General features: G+C 43.5%; 1 protein-coding gene across 6 annotated transcripts in view; it reads right to left on the reverse strand.

Moving 5' to 3' along the window:
* The window catches only part of LOC126282160 (AF4/FMR2 family member lilli-like), an 896,885-nt gene that overhangs the window by 286,807 nt on the left and 591,556 nt on the right, over positions 1–18,522 (reverse strand). The window lies entirely within an intron of this gene.

Below are 18,522 nucleotides of genomic sequence, written 5' to 3' on the forward strand. Positions count from 1 at the left end.
CTTAACAGATGCCCGCCATGTACTTGTAGCGATACAATCGCTATGTCTAAGATAAGAAACGATCGAACCACCCCGGTATCTTACAGATGGAGTTACAGCATAGAGCATTCGCCTCTGGCTATAACAACAACAGAAGATGTTTAGCCATGTCACTGTTCTTGTACAAACGCCCGCCGCATTAATGTTCTATTTACCACATTCATCATGGACCTCACGCTAAAACTCAGATGCAAGCTATAGGAGTGCGATCGTATAAACGTAACGGTAGCCACAGTTACTCGCCGGAATATACAGACCTGTGGGATTGTTGGGTATCAGAATATGTATGAACTAGCGGAGAGGCTGTGATTCCGTACATGTTGTGTGATATTTTCGTACGATGGAATTCGTGTAATCCTCTTAACGTGAGAAGACAGGCGAATTTGGTACGTTGTGTGCAACTGGCGGACCACAGGTGAAGATGCGAACGACACTTAGAACAACAGCGAAGAAAATGAACTTTACACAAAAATGGATTCTGCATCGAAGCGAGGAAATATTTCGTTCAATTTTCTGTCGCACATTTAAAAATAAACCTTCGCTGAAGCCGGTACGTTCCAGAAAGATAATGTACCTCACTTGAGCATTTTTTTCCCCACGTAGCTCTGAATGTGTTTTTTCAGAAAATTGGGAAACGACGCCAAAGGAACGACAATGCAGAAATAGTGTCGGATCGGGGATCGAACCCGGAACCTTTCTTTCCGTGGGGAATACTCCACCCAGACACGACCCAAGACCCGCCTCGCAGCTGTACTTACGCCAGAACCTCAGCCGTATTCTCGAGACACTACAGAATCTTTCTTTCATACCTTGCAGGAAGATAGGATTGCCTGCGAAAGGCAACGTTAGTCTGCATGTGTGTAGCTTCACAACGCTAAGATTAAATTGAAATCCTAAAGTGAAGAAAAGAAATCAATTTTTTACTAATTTCAAAAACGTGATCTCTATTTTTACGCGCTAAATAAAAGCTCCATTGAGAAAGTAATTAGGCAGGCGGGTATAGCTTTGCTTCATTTACGTCAAACAATTTTTATTTCCGGGGCCCATCTAATCACTCGAAATCTGCATAGTACGATACAGTTGTGTGAAGCAGCCAACACTTCCTTATTGCGCCAGGCGATACGGCGGAGGTACTGATCGAAGTCGCATCGCTGTCGTCCCAGTGTGAACGAATTACGGAGCTTCAACTACTTTTTTGTCTTCACCCATGCGGGTGGGCGATTCGTCGTATCGCGAGTCGCATCGCGTATCGTATCTAATTTTTTATCGGCTCAGTGATAATTGCACCTTAATTTAGAGCTTATTTCCGCTAGGAACTAGTACCCCGTGTTTCTCTAACAATGAAACGATGACGGAACATGCACCTAGGCGAAACTGTTTCGAACAGTCCGCCACGTACAGCGAAAGTGGTGACGTTGTGTGTGACGTCGATCGCAGAGCAGTGGACTGGCTGCACACGTGAGCGGGTGAACACGGCGGAGAGCGGCGTCGGCGTCGGCGCCTTCCGCGGCGGTGATTCACCGCGGGCCGTGGGTACTGCCCCTTCCGCCAGAGCTCGCGGCGTGAATCACCCGCTTCCTACTGCTGTGCGCTCAGCGTAGGCGGCCGCTTGGCCTACAGCCCGCGACATGCTCGATCACCGTCCCCATCGCCTCGCGGTTGCTAAGGCGTAACCTGCGCGGCCTCGGAGGTACCGTCCGCCGTGCAGCTGCACGCATCTCTGATCATGTCCGAGAGCCGGACACTCTAATGAAGATGGTAGGCTCCTATTGGAGCAGTGTGCTTTCCACCCCTGTTTTAACACACCACTTACAAGGGAAACTTCCCATCGCACCCTCCTCAGATTTAGTTATAAGTTGGCACAGTGGATAGGCCTTGAAAAACTGAACACAGATCAGTCGAGAAAAAAGGAATAAGTTGTGTGGGACTACGAAAAAAAAAATAAGCAAAATATACAAACTGAGTAGGCCATCCGCAAGATAGGCAACATCACGGAGAGTGTGAGCTCAGGGGCGCCGTGGTTACGTGATTAGCGTCAGCATCTGCGGGGGCGAGAGGTCTTTAGTTCAAGTCTTCCCTTGAGTGAAAAGTTAACTTTCATTATTTTCGCCAAGTTATGATCAGTCCGGTCGTTCATTCATTGATGTGTCTGTTCACTGTAATAAGTTTAAGGTTTGTGTTTTGCGACCGCACCGCAAAACCGTGCGATTAGTAAAGGACGTGCCTCTACATTTGATGAGGGTCATAGGTCAACCGATTAGTCCACAGGAAAACACGTCTGTTATATTCTATACGACACTGGTGACCGCATGTGCGTCACATGACAGGAATATATTGTCGACCCACCTAACTTTTACACTTGGCAAATGGGTAAAAAGATTCTTCTACCTTGCCCGATCTAGATTGTGGATGTGCTGATCACTCCCAAAGAAGTGATGAAAACATAAGAGTTAGTCACATAAACTGCAACAAATGAATGCAACAGTCTCACAGTCGCACAGTTTTCCCTGTGCTCTGTCAAAACATATGTTTTTAACGTTTTCAAATTTTTCCGTGTGTAGACCGTCAAATAATGCACACGTCCAAGCAAATCTGAACATGTCCTCGAATTTTGGAGAGCGTAGTTGATTATGTGTGAGTGCCTGAACTTTGATAATTGTCTGAAAATACAAAATTAAACCATTCACTTGAAGGAAGACTTGAACCAAGGACCTCTCACTCCGCAGCTGCTCACGCTAACCACGGAACCACGGCGCTCCTGAGCTCACACTGTCCTTGATGTTGCTTATTTTGCGCATGGATTACTCAGTTTGTATATTTTGCTTTTTTTCATAGTTCCACACAACTTCCTGTTTTCTCGATTGATCTGTGTTCAGCTGTTCAAGGCCTATCCACTGCGCAAACTTATAACTAAATCTGAGGGGGGTGCGATGGGGAGCTCCCCTTGTTAGTTACATGTTATCTTTAATTACTGCAGTCAACCACGTGATACTGATGTTAAAGTACACGTTTTGAAGTGGCAATTGGGCTGTTTTTCTCCATTCTGTGTATCATCAATCGCGGCAGACGGAATACTGACGTGCTACGTCTATGGCGACTATTGGTTCTCATACATGTTGTAAGTATCACGCCTTCCCCATTCAACTTTATTTCGTTACTTGAATGAAACAATAAATATGCTGCTACCAGTCATTTGTTTCTACAACGCCTTTCGAAGATTTAAACCTCAATCATAAAGAGGACTTACGTGGATTAATATTACATATACGTTTTATGTTAAGGCTTTGGAGAAACCTGTGACAGTTATTAGTTTCTGAACAACATCTTTATTCCCTTATTCTCTACAAAAGTTATTTTATTTTAGTTATTTTACTTTTATATTTACATTTTAGTTCATCCATTAGCGAAAGGTCTCCACAAACTACGAATCACGCTCTGAAATAGTACACTTTTTCTCTGACAGACAGTGCCACATGTTACTCCAAAATCCTAAATACAACACATACAGTCCATAACGCCATATTAAGCGACATACAGCCACCCAATGGAGGTTAAAATCTTCGAAGCTCGTTGTGGACTGCTTACCAGTGCACTTATTGTTTCATTCGGTATCAATAAAAGTTCATTACTTTTATAAATATCTTCTGCAAACTTCGAAAACAATTCTTCACATCAATGAATGAGTGGCCAACATAACCTCCCCTTAAGACAGTCTATTCCTAAACAGAAAACATCCTCTGCGTGAGAAATCTTCCAAATGCACACTTCACAGATTTAGATAATTACTTTTCCGAAAATAAATTTTCGGAAGTTTACTAATACTTTTAACAAGCACTACGACTACTGCTCACTGCGCTGTTGCTGAAAATTGAGGGGAGATGTATGTTTGACATCACGCGTTTAGCTACCCATAATGTCCCATGCAGCTGCAATTGTAAACTGGAAAAATTAACCTTCTAGAGCGTAGATAACTTCATTGTGTACGGAGCAGCAGTCCTTACAAGGATGTTTCTCCTTAGAAAAAACTTCCTTACGCAGTTATATCTTACTTATGGTGGTCACAATGACTGCCACGTACAGGTTTTGTTACGGGAAATAAATGCTACTTACTTAAAATTCAATAAAGATCATATAAATGACCACAGTCATCGACTGAATCAGATGTTCACTGGACCTAGACGGAACTCAAAGCTCATTTATCTACTACTGTTTATCTACCAAAACGTGTGCCAATACGTGGATCGAGAAACAGCCGCCTAATAACACAAGAAACAACTGTTAATTGTGAAACGTAACAAGTATCAACATGTTCTAATATTTTTAGACTGTATTCTGTAGACTGCCTACGGACAGTGAAATAAAATGAGGTAGCTCAAATTTTAATTGTGCTCTGACACTGTAAGAGCGGCAGTAAATATTTCCCGGTGTACATATCGCAGCAAACGACAACCGATGAATCGGCAAAATTGGTGCTGTCACGTTATCATAATAGTTAAACGCGCAAAAACGTTCAGCGCCTACGAGTAATAATTGCCTATGTAAGCCTAAATTCATTTCTTCAGTGAATTCACACAGGTGCCCGCTGCTCGTGAAGTTAACTTCATTTCCCTTACGTTGATACTCAACTAAAAGCCAATGAAACACTGCATTACTGGACGATGAATGATGTGCGCATGTGAATGTCACATTTTCAATTCAGCAGTAATGATTGGTGCGCGAGTGGGAACTAGAATCACCAGGTAGAAGCAAATGTGTGTCCACGGTTACGTCGAGCGAGACTGAGTACTGACAGATACACGACGACTTCGGTAAAAAATATAGCACAGCTACCTTTCTAAGTAAGCAGTAAATGAGAATAATAGACTTTTCAGACTAAGAGTGACTTTGCAGGTAATAACAAAAAGGGTAAGGAATATGGCACGAATAATTCTGATTTTGGTACATTGGCAGAAAATATAAGCACCTATCGACTGTTAATATGGATGTTTGTATTTTAAGAAAACAAATTATCGCGGAACCGCTAAGTGATTTCAGTCTTGATATTTATCCCAATTTGGTTTGAGTGTTCAATGCCTTTAAGAAAACTACATCGGTAAGTATAACAGGATTTCTTAAAAACCACCCGAGCCATTTAAAATTAACGTCGTAAATTCTAGCACTATTCCGTCGCGGGCAGAGTCAAAACTGTAATGAACACAGAACCGAAAACTTAGGAAAGTTTTGCTGGAACGGCGCGACATGCATGATAACGGTCCAAGTTCAGTCTGTGAACAGGCAAATCGATTCCAATCTTTCCACATAATGCCGTAACAACACAAGACCACATATCCCGCATTAGCACCAATACCCAATCGCGTAACAAACTGCGCGAGACAATACTAGCTGAAATGATTTTGCTCCGATTTAGATCATAATTGACCGAACCACAGACTACCCCGTTACGGTACAGACAGGGTAATTCTGACAGCGTATTAGGAAGTCACGTGGTGGTTGCTGCAATTAACTCTAATTTTCTATGCCCGGTTAAACACGCTTTTTGAATGAAACACGACCAGTGTGTAAACCACTGAACATTCTTTTGAAGCCTTTAATTATCACTGCATCACGACGTGGCTTCGCAAATTATTATTCTCTGCTGCGAGCTAACACATCATTTGGAATTATTTACGCCACTTATTGAAAAGAATGCTGCACAGGACAAAATGTTACTCTGTATCACAAAAGAACTGCGGCAGCGTGGAACAATACAATGGAATGTGTTAAGTCTCTTACATTCCGATAGAAGTCCGCTAAAAAAGTTAGTCAAAATACAAAATTTCACCGGTATAATACACTTGTCGCGACACCACACCTTACGCACATTCATTGAGGCGTAGCCTAGTTGCGACCAGTTTTAGTGTCGTATGCGGCAAATTTCATTACAGTAATGTGACGAACGACTCCACTTCTATTAGACACACTTTAAGCGATTCTATCTCCTTCTTGCGGAGAGATTCATTGTCAGTAGTTTACCAACTACTGCCCTCCAATCATCACCGGCTTCAATTACACCTGCCTTCCCCCCCAAAATGTAAAATATTGTACAGCACAGATACAGTTAAGACATGAAAATACACAGCATGTTCATTCAATCCGTACTATTTTGAAGGAAAGATCTCTGGAGTTCTACGGGCCAGATGTCGTCGTATGTGTGTAATTTCGTCTGCACTACTCCAAAGCCACCACAATCCTAGAAACCTATTCAAAGAGATTGCTCTTCTTTGGCATAAAAAAATGTGACTATTTCCTTTTTGCGCTTACGAGTGCGAGGTTTCGCGACAGAAAATTAGCCACATTTCCTGTTAATGTAAAGGTACGACGCAAAGCAATTCACTGTTAGTGACACACACTTTTCTCTACTGATGACGATGTACACTATCTGATGGGAAGTGTCCAAGCACCCCTATGCAGTGCGGCACTGACCACTACGTTACGAAAGGCGGACCCGCCAGTATATAGGAGGGGAGTACTTCAGTAAAGAAGCAGTTAACAGCAGAATGGTTCCGTCAAGAGAGCTCAGTGATCTAGAACTGAACCATTAGATGTCATCTGAGCAATAAATTCATCTGCGACATTTCAAACCTTCTCGAGCTGTTGGCGATGAAATCGTGAAGTGCAAACGCGAAGGAACAACCACAGCAAAACGACAAAGTATTACGTTTATTGTATTTCCATACATTTGACCATCCCCTGTCTTTTGTAATGTCACAGTTACTTCTATCGGCATGTGAAAAGCCGAAGTTCGTGTTACGTTACGTGTGCCAGGGATAAAAATTATTGCTATTAAGTTGGAAGGGTTCAAATGGCTCTAAGCACTATGGAACTTAACGTCTGAGGTCATCAGTCCCCTAGAACTTAGAACTACTTCAACCTGACTAAACTAAGGACATCACACACATCCATGCCCGAGGCAGGATTCGAACCTGCGACTGTAGCAGTCGCGCGGTTCCAGACTGAAGCTCCTAGAAGGGTACAGTTACTCGTAAGTTATATGTATGCGTCGACATGACATCGAATATTTGTTCGAAACTCATCACGTCGAATCTGCGACAGCAGAATAAAAACTTCTACAGCCACAAGCAAAACGGCATCCTTAAAAATAATTATCCGATTTACATTTGAAGAACTAAATTCGCTGCTACCTAGCACTACAGATCTCTCCCCCTCCGGCAAGACTTAATCTCCTTACAGAACAACCCCCCAATCGTGTAATTTACGGAAGATTAGGAAGTCCCTCCATCTGCAATGTAATGAGGACGTTGACAATACCGTGACCCACTGCGCTACTGTGCCCAATTTAACGTACTCTGCGCGGCTTCTGGAGGCAGCTGAATTAAGGAGGAAAGAAATTACGTGAAGGAGTGCTTTAGGACGCAGTTGGCTATTTTCACCAACGACACGCAGTTGGTCTGGGCCCGACGAAAACACGGTGCTGCGTCTACGCTTGTAAACAACACATTGCGTCAGGCGGACCCTCTCGCATAGATATACTTGCGTACGGGCCATCCGGGCGCGAGCAGCCTTGTTACAACCTCGTGATCTGCGACGTAACTAACAAGTACCAAGGTCACTATTGGCAGTAACTGGTGTCACGTTGCACAGCCCAAACGTTCTTTTAACTATCACATACATCCTGACGACACCCAAAGGATACTATTTGTAGCACTGTAAACGCTCATGACGTCCGTTCAGTGTCATGAATAGCACAAAACCTGTCTTGAACTGTTCTGTAGTTACACGTGAGTCTCTCATAGCACTTTAGATTCATTACAATAGCACACTATTAGCATTCGTTTATGCGCAGACTGCCTGAAATCCCTTACCTTGCGAACCAACGTAATATTTTAACAACTGCATATCATCGCCAATTTGTGTGTTTTGTAATTAGTACCTTCCTTCGTGTCGAATGTAAATTAAATATTACACTACTAAAATTTATTTTTGTACACACTACCTGCAGCGTCTTTTTCCTTTCGAACTCTTAATTGCCTCACGCCGTTGAAACCCGCAACGTCTGATTTCATGATGTGATTGTCTCTTTAGGTAATGCGGCGACAAACAAATGAAAAACGTACGAGTGCTAGCGAAGTGATGTTATGCACGAGCGTTTAGGCGAGCATCTTCAACGGCCTTTGCAGCGAGACTGCGACAAAGCAGGTGGTAGCGTTTGAACTACAAACAACGGCATCCTGCCTTCCTTCTTCGGCCACATTATTACTCTACAGAAAGGCATTTTTACCGCTCTACGCCTCCGCACCGCTTTACAAGTAAGTGTGTTCTGATCTGGGTGCTAACGTGCCTATCCTCAAAGAAATTCATTTGTACTGTCGGCATTTAAGTTACTCTTTGAGCTAGCGTTAAAATTACATCGTAGTGCAAAGTAGATTATATGCGATAATCCGCAGTAAGATTTCTTGGCGAAGATGGTGTTTAAATTTAATATTATAATGTGAAAGTTAAAGATATGCATGCCGCACTCATCCGTGGCTTCTATAGTAGCGGAAACGGACATTCACGACAGCACAAGGGTGGATGACCGCTGTAGAATGCCTCGACAGCTGGTCGCCGTCCATACGTGGTTAAGCAGTCAGCGGAAATACCCTTTAAACCTACTGCCGAACGGCGGACGGCAGGAATACAACAGTCTCGTCTTCCTTGGCTGACACAACGGGGCTGTAATTATTAGGGCTATCTCAGTACACTCAGTAATGGGGCAATACCGTAGCGCAGTCTGATAATTGGGTCACGGAAACGATCTGTGAATAAAAGCGATGGATGATAATGGGAACGAAACGGAGGGATGGTGAAGTACTGTTACAATGATAGTGGAACTTTTGGGAATAGCTGAGAGGCAGCAAGGATACTCTCGCAGCGCGGTGAAGACTTTTGATGTAATATTCAACAAGTGAACTTCCTAAAAATTAACCACGCAAAACCCAAATTTCGCTTTTCTCATATGACACCCAGAAACGTAAGGAAAGGACGACGATGGCTCGGCACTAAACGATTATTAAGGAGAGTACTATGATTATATATATATATATATAGACTGGCTTGAGCATTTCATGGTATGGAGGACGTAGACTTATCTTGGATTACAGGTATTTGACAAATGTGTAACTAATATCCAGTGTACTTATGAAGGGTGTTGGGACTCTTACTGTTCAAATTGTATTAATGAGTGTGTGTAGAAACACGGGAGGTATGAATGGTAACATCACTGGTTCACTCACGGGAGAATTTCACGGAAATAATGAGAAATCTGATTTGGAATACTAACAAGGCGCCAATTATTATGGGAAAGCCTAATTACAAACTGTCAAGAATCAGTACTAGGTATACAACAGAGATAATTTTTTCGGTCCCATGTACATTACTCCCGCAGGGAAGGAGAAGACAAGATTAGATCAGATCAGTTAGAGCAGGAACAGAGAATTTAAGCATCCTCGTCCTTGGCTCCATACGCGATTGGAACGGGAAGAAACCCTTATTTGCGGTACGATATTACGCAGCCTCCACCACGCACTTCACAGCGGCATGTATGCATATGTAATCCTTCAGGTCAGTAATATAGAACAGTGCACCCGTGTGTTGAACACGTACATATTTTAATGGTTAGTGTGATTACGTGGTTGCGGCGCTTGGTTAACAGAGGACACGTGAAGAGGCGGCAGGCCCACACAAAGGAGCGCCTGTGTTTCCGCGGCGCCGGCGCCACCACCGTAGCTGACCTACTTGCCCGCGGGCGCTGCAGGGACGGCGAAGAAACGCGACAATCTCGTTGTGCACCCACAACGCCTAGTCTCTGCACAAGGGGTCTGGGGGGCCAACCGAGATTAATGCAGCATGACCCTGTTTGAGAACCATAGTTACAGAAATAAAAAAGTAATTTTACTTATGGTTCTCATTCTTCTCACCAGTGTGTCCACTACTTCCGTTCTCCTATATTATGACTGACAACTCAATCCGTATTATACGGAATGCGCTGTATTACTAATACGAAAGTATCCAGTCCTTGAGAGAAACGCGAGTTGCAGCTAACTCTGTCCTTAACCATTTTCAACTAGAAAGATATCCTTCTAGAATGTGATTTTCACTCTGCAGCGGAGTGTGGGCTGATATGAAACTTCCTGACAGATTAAAACTGTGTGCCGAACAAAGACTCGAACTTGGGACCTTTGCCTTTCGCGGCTAAGTGATCTACCAACTGAGCTACTCTAGCACGCACGACTCAAGCTCCGTCCTCAGAGCTTTACTTCTGCCAGTACCTCGTCTCCTACCTTCCAAAATTTACAGAAACACTCCTGCGAACCTTGCAGAACTAGCACTCCTGAAAAAAGAAGAAGAAGAAGAAGAATATTGCGGAGACATGGCTTAGCCACAGCCTTGGGGATGCTCCCTCACAGCACGCAAAACTATAGATAAACTGCGTACAATATCTGATAGGCCCCGTTCTGTGGTATAATTTTTCTAGCAACATTTCTGTCGTTTTCGGACATACTGATTAACTGTTTCTGTCTCATAATCGCAAAATCGTTTACTGCCACTTTTCATTACAATTTTTCAATGATTGTATGCTGGTAGAGGATCGCTTTTCTATTCTTAGTGGACAGGAGCAAAATATGAACCGGTTAAGTACCAATAAAAAACTTTGAGATTGACCATGTAGCGAATTGTTTGTATGTTAATGACACTAAACATACAAATGTGTCATACAGCTGGCCTCCGGGTTAAAGAGGACTGTCTACCAAAAAAAGCTGCCGAATACTGACCGAAAGGCACAAGATGTTCGTGCGCATCACTGAAGACCTGCATAAAAGTACAAGGCCTAATCGAAGGTGAACGGAGGTACACCTTCTGGGACTTAAGTGTAATTTTCAACAGTTCATTTCCGCTTGAAGGTGTCATCTCCGCCCGTTGCTATTTTGGCAGACGTTAAAAATTTGTCTTCTTTTACGCCTTTAGATGTGTCCGTCCATCACAACTCTATCATTTAAGTGAAACCACTAAAAGGTCTGCCGTGCCAGAGGTTGCCATTATACATCTATATTTACACATATACTTAGGAAGGAACTTCACAGTGGATGGCGGGGGGCGCTTGTACCAATATTCTTGACTTTTTCTCTCTTTCCCATTTGCGTATGGAACGAGAGAATACGGAGTGTGTATATGTCTACTTCGTTTTTCTCCATATAATCCCATTTAAGTTCCCGAACAGTGTGTTGCACTTTTCTATTAGCTATACGGTCCTGTTTACTGCCCTAGCAGAGCGCCTCTGATATTGCATATGTTTTCTCTCACTACTCAACAATGTCTATAAACGCTGGAACAAATGGTTCAAATGGCTCGGAGCACTATGGGACTAAACTGCTGTGGTCATTAGTCCCCTAGAACTTAGAACTACTTGAACCTAACTAACGTAAGGACATCACACACATCCATGCCCGAGGCAGGATTCGAACCTGCGGCTGTAGCGGTAACGCGGTTCCAGACTGAAGCGCCTAGAACCGCACCGCCACAACGGCCGGCAACGCTGGAACACTGTTCAAAAATTTTTCGCACTAGCGTCTTGCACGCTGTTTCCTTTAGAGGCACCGCACGCACTTTCACAGGACCCATCCAACAAAAATGTGTCTAAGACGCCTTCACCGATTTGACATGATGGTTTTATTTCATATTGCTTCTTAATATTGCTCTGAATACTTACACGATGTGATGTGCTCAAGATGTTTACCACTAATGTTGTAATAACACACTATCAGGATATCTCTTTTTACAGGCATTACCTTAGATGTTGTCACGCTTCAAGAACGGTGCCACTCACAACATGAATTAGAAATTATGTAAATTTCTTTCTGCATTTCCTTGCCGTTGTCCAAGGACGATACTTTCCAGAACGCAACAGACGTTGTAGCCAGATAACCAGTCGACTGTCTCCCGTTCGTACAGTTCTTGTGCAGACAATGACACAGTGGAGACTGGTAGAAGAGAGGCCTAAATTGATGCATCACTATTTATTAATACGCAGCGCATTAAACCTTGGGCCACGTCGCGCTAGCAGCCGCAGCCATCGACCGACAAGCGAGTAGCGTCCACCCGCAGCCTTGCAGCCTACGCTTTCGGCCACCCACGCAGCAATGCGACCGACCTCACGCATTACGCATTCCACGTTCCATCTGTGCGTGCACGCGAGAATCCTCGACAGGCGATATATTTCTGCCTTGTGCCACCTGGTTTCAGCGTTAAAACGCGTACCGTCCCTCTATTCTGAAGCGAAGCCACTGTACTGTTGGGAGATTCTCTTGCTATCTTGGAATTGCTTTAGAAGTAACATTAGACATGCACCTGCACATCTATACTTCAGGAACCACCTTAAGGCGCATGGTGGCGGGTACTTCTGCTACCAATATCTTTTCCTCTTTCCCATTTTTTGCTAGCAAACAACTCGTGGGAAGAATGATTTTCGATAGAGCTCCATACAATCTTTAATTTCTCTGTTTTCCTCCCGTGGTCATTTCGCAAAACGTATGTCGGAGGAGGTTCTTGCGGTTCATTCCGAAAAAGGTAAAGAGCGGCTAAAATCCGCTACTTGAGAGGGGCTCGATGAACAACGTGTGATCGGAGGACAACGTAACTCTGTGGAAACTTCTGCAAACCATCGAAACAAACACATTTTAGTTTCCATATGCGAGGATAACATTTGTTAACTGTGTGAATGTTTAAGATCCAGGTTACAAACGTTCGTCAATATGTCGACCATCTGCGTCATCAACAGCCTGAAACCGAACCAGAGATACCACTTCGCAACTGTTGGCAGTATTTTTCCAACGGTGGACCATGGAATGTTCATCCGTTGTTGCACACTCGTGCACTGCTTAAAGAGCGTACAACGCGTCCAGCATTCTTACCATGGCAACACGAACTTAAATTTGTGGCACATTTTGCCGTCGGCCTTTACCAGAAGCAATTCACAAATCGCCAGTTAATTCCAACTTGTAAAACTTCCATGCGAAAGACAGCCTCTCCCAATTCTTTAATGCATCAATAACCGCGAAGAGCAACAGCACTATTGCCCACTGTTCGATGAAACACCTTTGCGTGTGAAGCCCAGCTCACCTTGTTGACTATCAGCAAATGTAACGCACAGCGAAGAGATCCTACGTCGCCATACCAGTGCCGCCGCCCAACGGCAAGTCATGTAACACTACCAACAACGCAAATCCTGCAGCGCACTTTCTGAACATCGTTTCGACCACGTTGGATTCTCACATCCCAAGGAGTTTTCCGTGTACACTGACACAGGTAGCAGTTTAATTATAACTGCCCTGTATAAGCGAGAAAGAAATATACTGCCTCATTTCTCGGAACGTAAGCACTCGTTTCGTGTTTTCCGCGATGCACAACGCCTTTTTTGTAGCCTTTGCCACCGGAATTTGTTGAACATCTCCGCAATGTTCTCGCACTCACTAAACGATCCCGTGAAGCAAGACGCCGCTCTTTATGTGCTTGCTACATTTGTTCTCTAATCACAAACCTTATGACGATGAGTCAACATTTCCTTTAAGTTCTTCGAACGAATCTCAGCCTGGCTACTGTATAATTCATGTCGGAGGAAGGCAAAGGCAAACCACCTGCATTAGGCCATTAGGGTCTTGCCTAGTACGGTGGTGCGCGTCACCGGCATCGGACTTCATTTCCATTTTTTCCACTTTAGGTCTCTCCAGATGGTTACTTCTAAACATCACTGTTACTCTTTCCAGTCAACTGCCGCCAACAGCTTTTTTTTCTTTTTGCTTATTTCGACGAAATATTGAAATTACAGCTCATCCGTTGCAACAATTTGTCGTTCCTGCCGTTTACAGATCAATCGACAGCAGTGAGCCTAAAAACGAACGAGAGAACGCTAGGAATATTTCTTAAGCGGACGTTTCGGAAAACTTTTCCTCCCCCTTCGACCGGTAACCACTACTATGTGCATTTGCAACTGTTCGTGCCGCGGTTCAAACGACGATAGAATGAAACTTCCTGGCAGATTAAAACTGTGTGCCGGACCGAAACTCGAACTCGGGACCGGCAAAGGTCCCGAGTTCCAGTCTCTGTCCGTCACACAGTTTTAATCTGCCAGGAAGCTTCATATCAGCGCACACTTCGCTGCAGAGTGAAAATCTCGTTCTGGACGACAGAATGCTTTGGAGCCAGACGTGGAGTATTACAGAAGTTTAACTGCATTACGAAGGAGTGTGAAATGAAGTGAAGGTAAAGTAATCTACGATCACGTAATCCAAGTCCTTTAAATGCCATGCTGAGACGCTGTCAAGCGCGTTTTGGGCGCAGTTTTATGGTTTCTGTTCAGATGCCCTTTAGTAAAGTGGCAAAAGAGCTATTGTAGATCAAAACAACAGGCATGTGAACCTTGAGAACACTGAAATACACCATGTTCTGCAGTAAGCGGCCTCAATAACACAGAAAAATTTAGAAACCGCTGTTTTGCCATTAGAAACTGACTGTGGTCGCGTATCATCGTATGCGAATAGCATCTCTTCCGAACAGGACAGTGTGCCTCGCCTTCTTAGATTAGATCGCTAATCACGAAACGGGAATTTAACAGACAGAATTCGCGATGCTAAGTGTTCACTGCCTGGACGACATAGCTTCCTCTTTTTCGAAGACTGTCAAAATCTGGACAGCGATACATGTTCGAAATGTAAATTACATTAAAATAGCAAATTACAACAGTCTGACAAGCTCCTTACAACACTATCCGCCAATTTATTATTCGTAAGGCGAAAGTCGGAGAGACTATACGACGTCAAGTCACTTTCCAGACTATATTTCAGTTACGCATGTTTTTGTTTACTCCGTTCTTTTCGCACAACTGTTCACTTGCGAACGTGTCCCGTCAACTGACATACATTGCTCTGATTTTAACGAGTTTCCACTGCTTCCGCCGATCAATGGCACAGAGCAACTCCAGAAATCGCTAAAGGTTTAAGGAGCTCTGTTATCAACTGCGATCAATATAAGTAATACGTTATTTTATTAATGATGGCTTGAGAATACTGCGGCTGTTTTTCGGATGTATAGGACAGGGCAAAATTGCATCGAACCACAATGTTTTTTTTAATAATTTATCGTAGCTTTAGTCTGTATGACCAGAAAAGAAATCTGACAGCCAGCTCACTACGGCTGCTTCGCAAATCTACCGTTACCAATCGCGACGCTGACAGCTGGCAACACCGCTACTAGACGGCAGTCATCTCCTCAACCTTAAGCCTGGCTGTCAGACAAGAGCGACGACTTTTACTTTTTCACATTTTTGTCCTTTAACAAAATGTATGTCATTTTGTGTTTAAAAAGCATTCACAATACACGCAAGGTCACCATCACTACCAGCGCATTTTTTGCTACATTAACAGGGCCTTTGTCCATTTCCGGTGATCATTTTAATTCTTCTTAATGATGTATGTGCTGTCGTCCATCACATAATCCAGGACCTGCGATATCTCCCTCCTTATCTTCCACATATCCCTTTATGACTGTTTTCATAACCCCCCCCCCCCCTCCTCCTCTCTTCGTGTGTGTCCGATCCAGTACATTTTCCCCCTTTCTATTATTAAAAATAATTGTCTTTTCTCTCCCACTCTTCTCGGTACTTGTTCATGTTTAACTTTATCCATCGAAATCATCACTTCCTACACTTTTCATCTTTCGCCACTTAAACATTTCAAAAGCCTCCATTCTTTCATCTTTCTCAGTGTCCACGTTTCGGCACCACAGAGGATGAGACTCGAAGATTTGAAGGGAGAAATTAACTAAATGTCGTGCTTATACTGCTTCTTATAACATGCCATTGCTAGCCTGGTTTTATAATCCTGTGAGGCTGTTTTTGATGCCAAATATGGCAGAGAGAGAGAGAGAGAGAGAGAGAGAGAATACCCGTTGGACGATCATAAAGAAATGCAGTAAGACCAACAAAACTTCCACTCTGTGTAATGAATGGAAGCTCTCTGAATCTTGACGGCCACTACTTTTTCATCTCAAGTATGTAACACTTAAGTACAAGATTAGTTTGATCATCTTGAGCACGTAACATCATGGGAAGTATCTATGGGCAATACGAAGAAACATGAAATGGGAATAGTTGGGAATGTGACTGCAAGCCATAGATTTCGTGAAAGGGTTCTGAGAAGCGCGGTACATCTTATAACAATTTGTTGTGCCTGTTCTCATTAGTCCATTACAGAATCCTACCTCTACTGGGTGTTTCGCAGTTCCTGTTACAGGCTTCTGTGGGTTGCAGAGGATACTAAGTAGATAACGTCTTGATAAGGAACGAATGTCTGGAAATGTGTAGTTTGGATGTAAACTAAGTTCGAAGATCGGATATCTGTCTCCCGCTTGACAGAAAGCACCCAGCAACGACGAACAGCTCTGGTCTGTGCGATCAATGAGGCGAATCTGTTGTTCGTTTAACACAACGTATCTGCAACGCATGTTCTCACACAGACAAACCCTGCGCACGCCCGTGGGGCAACGGTAAACCCTCCCAGTTACGAATGTACCTGATTGTTGTTGCAATCTGACGAAAATGGTATGTGAGTCACAGAGGCGATGCGAAAAACGTTCTGGATACATGTGTTGTGCAACATACCATTACGTACCGTACCTTGAAGCGGGATATTTGTAATTAATACAAATCTTGGAACTAATCTTATATCCATATGTTAAATTTCCAGATCTGCGTTCTTTTTCAAGATGCTCTACTAAGTAACCTATCTCCTGCAAAACAAATTTTGGAACACCATACATATTTCTAGACCACATGTAAACTTGAAAATTTTTGGTGATCTGTGTAGGCGATAGGCACTTTAAACTTCACACTCTTCACAAGTTAAATCTTGGCAAATTTACAACAGCAAAATTTTTCCGGAGTTCATAAATCAGAAATGCAACTGGGAACATAACTTAGGGGAAATCTGTTGCCCAGCAATACGAACGCCGTCCTAAGCCGAGTGGTCAGTATTCTGGGATCTGACAAACCACCATTCGAAGCAAAAAAGTCTAGCAAACACAAACTATAAAATGCATGCCTTTAGAGCTATGAGCACCTGCTCTCCTTCGCTACTATGAAACACACCTTCTACTGAAAAGGTGCTCATAACTCTTCAGGTGTGCGTTTTAGAGCCGATGTTTACTGCGGTTAGTTTGCTTCTAATCATCGTACCTGTCGTAGCCCTGCTTCTGGGACACCTTGTATTTTAGTAACCAGAGAAATAGAAGTATTTTACTACGTTAATACTTTTTCAAGGAAGATGTTATTACACACACACACACACACACACACACACACACACACACACACACACACACACACACACGCACGCACGCACGCACGCACACGCACACGCACACACACAGACACAGAGAGAGAGAGAGAGAGAGAGAGAGAGAGAGAGAGAGAGAGAGAGTAGCGCGGGAGGAGGGGAATTTGTGTACAGTGTTTTTAATTTTTTTCCTTTTTCACTTACGATGATGTGTGTGGTATTTTGTGAACTACCTTTGGATGTGTAAAGAAGTATAGGGTAGCGCACGAAATATGTTACCAATTGTTTCTTTCACAATTTACGGCGCACATTAGATATCCCGCTGGGATCTCTACAGCAGTACCAGCAGAGCTAGGAAGAACAAATGAGCTACGAAATGACGTGTAATTCACGATACTGACGCTAGGATACTAGTAAGTAGCAATGGCTGAAAGTGCAAGACTGACGACACAGCAATGATCGGCAATTGCGTTAGTTTTTCATGAAACGAAAAGCCTTGTTGTGACCCAGAGGGCGCTTTCGACAACAGTTTAACACACGATGGGTCCCTTGCAAGAAGACCATCCACAGGTTGTACGATAAATTTGTACAGGAAGGAACAGTATTGGAAGCGAAGCGACTCGGCCTAAACGTGTTTGTTCGCCGGAGAATATTCAAGCGGTACGAGTTGCTGTACAGAGAAATCCCGGTGAATCGTGTAGAAAGGCAGCGGTGCAACTGGGAATATCCAGACGCTCCATTCAACGTATTCTTAAAAGTGACCTCCATATGTACCCATACAAGATGGCCTGTGCACAGAAGCTCACTGAAGAACACAAGCAGCAGAGACTACGGTTTGCTCAGTGGGCGGAGGATACGGAAGAAACCCTCAACAACGTTTGGTTTCCTGACGAGGCGCATTTTCATTTCGACGGTGTGGTTAACAAACAAAATGTAAGCTTTTGGGCCACTGGAAACCCACAAGTGCTTCATGAACGACAACATTATGCTCCGACGATTACAGCGTGGGCAGCAATTTCCAGTCACAGACTTATTTGACCCTTTTTCTTTGAAGAAACTGTGAACAGCGAGCGTTATTTGAGCATGCTTCGCAATAGCTTCATTCCACAGCTTCTTGCTA

The sequence above is a fragment of the Schistocerca gregaria genome, chromosome 7 (genome assembly GCF_023897955.1).
Source record: "Schistocerca gregaria isolate iqSchGreg1 chromosome 7, iqSchGreg1.2, whole genome shotgun sequence".
Taxonomy (NCBI): Eukaryota; Metazoa; Arthropoda; class Insecta; order Orthoptera; family Acrididae; genus Schistocerca; species Schistocerca gregaria.